The following is a 4,170-nucleotide window of genomic DNA, read 5'->3' as shown; positions in this document are numbered from 1 at the left end:
CATACTGTCTGTGAGAATGTAATATAGATAAGGGAAAATAAACGACTGAGTCTGAACAGGAAGACTGTCTCTCACACCCATTAATCCCAAAAAAAAAGGAAAAGATCCCAAAAGAGACTTTTTACAAAGTGGTGCTCGTCCTGTGAGGAGCTCAGGGTAGGGACCTCCCTGAATAAAAAGAGAAAAAAGAAGGCAGCGGAAAGCTGGAAAAATCTCTGGGAAAAAAAGAGAAAGCAAAACGACGACACGGGGATCCCCAGAAGCTGGTGAGACGGAGGAACCAGAAACCCCTGCTGCAGGACGGTCACGGAATAAGGGAACCGAGAGGAATCATCTGACGGCAAAAGTCAGGTACGCTTCAGGGTTAATCATATTTAATTACGGGAAACGTAATGTCCAGATCACAGATGCCTTTAATCTCCTAGAATCAATGATAAAGGAGCATCCCATATCTGATCCAAAAAGCAGCCGAAAGAACTCCTATCTTGGGTACACAACCAATTTCCAAATGCAGACCCAGGGCGTAGGTGTGGTGCAAATAAGCGAGGTACTCGCGGTGTCCCAAAACCACCCCGAACAGCAGAAGGCAGCGCGGGAGGAGCCCCGCCTATTCCCTCTCAGGCAGCGTGAGGGAAAACCCCACCGAGCGGGGCATACCCCAACCCTGCAAAGCCACTCCCGGGGACGCCCTGAAGTATTTGGGACCAACCCGGGGGTGGAACCCACAGCAGACTGAGAAGAGAGAGAGAGGAAGGACAGCTCCACCGCCTTTCGGGAGTGGGGGGGCGGGGAGGGGGGGGTGGAGGTCAGCCACGGAGCATCCCAAAGCGGCAGGCACGGCTTTGCCACAGGTTTTAAAAGCTCCAGACACGCCTTTGCCCCAAGCCAACCCAGCGGGGGTCCCTCTCGGCGCTGCAGGCAAGCCCCCGAGCAGGAATGTGCCCCCCCCCAGTTTGAACTCGGCGCGGGCTCGGGCGGTTCCCTGAGGCACTACAGCACATGCCCAGTACAGCGAGCTGTGCAGAGACCTCACTGCGCATGCCCGGACCGGGCTCTCTATGGAGCATGCGCACTGCCAGCGACGCCATTTTGTAACCACCGAGGCTCGCAACCTCCAACAACAGCGGCTCCTCTGGCCGCTTCTATTATTGCAGGGAGAAGAGGAGAGCAGGACGAGCGTTTAATCACCAAAAGCACAAACACAACAGCGAGATAAGGATTTTCCCCCAGGAGAAGAGACAGATTTGCAAGATGCAGGTTCACCGGATCCAGGAAGAGACCCATCAAATTTTAAATCAAGGGAATTTTCAGGAAGAAGTTTAAAATCAATCAACTGGGTGGAAGTGAGAAGAAAAGCTTGAAAGGGAGGAAATTTCGACCTAGCAAAAGACTAGTTTATAGCCTTGCCAATGCTCCAGCACAGAATGAGATGAAGGAAGCTCGTGGATTTTTAATCTTAGAGATCCCCAAAACCAATCTTTACAATGCTAGAGATGACATCATAATCAGAGCCAGAGTGAGATTGCTAACAATAGCAGGCAAAGATTTTTCAGTGTTTTACCTACCATTGAAAAGAGAATATTTCTATGGGCAATGCAAAAATCAGAAGATTTACAAATTGCATTATTGAATTATTTAGGTGTTTTTTCTATCCACTTTTCAAGTAAAAACTGTCGCAAATGAAATTGAGCTTCAGAGAAAAGCTCATGTTGAGTGAAATGTCTTTTGTGTTAATAGTATCAAAATTAATTAGAAAGCTTATGGAAATTGAATTTAAATTTTGCTATATTTAATTTCATATAAGTTTAGTGTTGACAAGATTAATCAAAGTTTCACTATGTTTAGGTCTGAGCAATGTTTAAAATTTTTTTCTTTCAAATTTCATTCATGTCATGTTTGGATGTTGTTTGATCTAAATTGTCTCAAGTTTTGTTAAAAGACGCTTATCTAAACTGCAAAATATAGTTATTTTCTTTTAGAAATTAGATGATTGAAACAGCTGTCATGAAACATTGATAGACATGTGCTTGTGGATGGAAGAAGATACAGTCTATTGCATCCTTGATTTCATCAAAGATTTTATTGTTCATTACAATCTCTACTGTTTTTGACTTTTATAGGCAACATGGAAGAATAGTGACTATTATTAATACTAAGATGTTTAAAAGTTTTTTTATTTTGTTTCATTTCTTGCTATTGATACATGAATGTTTTATAAATACTATCTTAACTTCCTCAGATACCTGCTGCTGATACATTCATTGTATAATGTGAATGTACAGATTTTTTATGATGAGTATTATTCATAAGGTATCATTATTGTATTTACAGCCAGCTTCTCATATACTTAACATCTCTCTGTGTGATCAACTACAGGACACGTGTCATTGTCATTCTCAGGATCCTTCTTTTGTTCTTTAGCTGAAAAATGCACCTCTGAACAAGCTGTTTAGCTAACCCTGTGCAGGTTTCTCTCATTCTTTAGTCTCTTTCTTCTTGTTTGAACAGGGTTGTTATGGACTTAATCCAGTGCAGCTCATGATTTTTCAGTATTTCCGAAGTTAAGCTTTGAAGAGAACCAGCTACTGGATGTTTGATTAGTTTCTAATTGTTGAGAGTCTTGTTTTTATAAAAATGAGTTAAGAGTCAACTTTTCAGTTTAAAGCCTAGACCCTGTCCAGGCCTTGACTGTATCTGGATGGAAAATTTGCCAACAGACCCAGGTGTTTTTTTGCATCAGCTGTTGCAGACTCTGGGATGATGGTACAGTATTTTAGTGAGTGATAATCATCTAATTTCACATATGTTACTAATTGTATCAACTAATTCCTAATTGCTGTAAATTTCTTGTTTACTGTGTGTTTTGTTTTGCTTTGATGTTTCTTCATGCTCACAACAAAAGACATGCATCTCATCTTTAAAGACACAAAGGGAGGCAGAAGCAATGCCTCAAGTGAGTTTACATAAAACAGAAGTTGATCAGAAACCCAGAAACGGGACATATTAAAAGTCCATTTTCACTAATAACCTGGGGCAAAGGATATGTTTGTGTTTCCACAGAAACTTCGACTAAAGTAGATTTCAGTGAAGAGTGTGAAGCCATATCAAGCACAGAAAGACGCTGACAGCTCCAAGAGCAGAGAAGCAAGCGCACAGACATGAGCTGCATTGAGACCACAGCTGATGACAAACATCTTTTGTCCCACATGCAGAAGCTGTGAACCTTGGGTTGCCAGTGCAAGAAGTGTGGGAATTGGTATCATAGAGCCTCGTTGGCAAAAGCATGATATGGATCGTGTTACAATTCAGAATTTCATACAAGGTGTAAGGCCATCAAGATTTTAATTGTATCAGGTTACAAGGAAAAAAATAGTCTTCATCTCCAGTCTTTGGAGAAAGCTGTGGGGAGAATTAAAAGAAGTCAAAATTTGCAGACTTGAATGTAAAAGAAATAACTTAGTGCCTTATATTTGACTTGTTCCAGAACAGAATTGGGAAAAGACAAAAAAGGAATGTGCAAAAAGGTTTGCCTGGAAATTGAAAAAAAAAAAGTGCCTTGAATCAAAATAGAACCCAAAGAGAAACATGAATCTAAATCAGATATCATACTTGTGCCTTATTACTTCATTGTTTGCCTTTGGTTACGTGATCCTGTCTGTGAGTCAATAAAAAAAACAGTGTTTGGGTGACCTTGGCCAATGCATCAGGCTTGGATACCATTTGACATATTCAAGTCCAAAAAAGCCATTCTCAACCTGCTTGGCTGGCTTTCTGGTAGACAATTGGCCAATACCAAAAGATGTCTCTCCAAATCTTTTACAATTCATTATGAGTCTCAATGAGGGATGGGGTGTCAACCAAATTTCTCCCCGAGGCACCCTAAGAACCTTAAGGACTGGAAATCTTTGGCTCAGTGAAAATGATTTTTTGCATAATATTTGACTTTCCTGAGTCAAAACAAAATAAAGACAAAATCACAGGTGTCAGGCCTTGTCTACTTCAGTGTATCCAACAGTGGTTTGATAAGGCTGTCAAAACAGTGTTTATGGTTCAAAACAGGAGGGGGAGATGTTGAAACCCTGGGCACAGAGAATTTCATGCTTTCTGTGCTGACAGGCACAGAACCACAAGAGAACACTGTGTTTGACATGAAGCCATGGAAAAGGCTTC

The sequence above is a fragment of the Parus major genome, chromosome Z (assembly GCF_001522545.3).
Source record: "Parus major isolate Abel chromosome Z, Parus_major1.1, whole genome shotgun sequence".
Taxonomy (NCBI): domain Eukaryota; kingdom Metazoa; phylum Chordata; class Aves; order Passeriformes; family Paridae; genus Parus; species Parus major.
The sequence above is the reverse complement of the archived record's forward strand: the minus strand, read 5'-3'. Positions refer to the sequence as shown.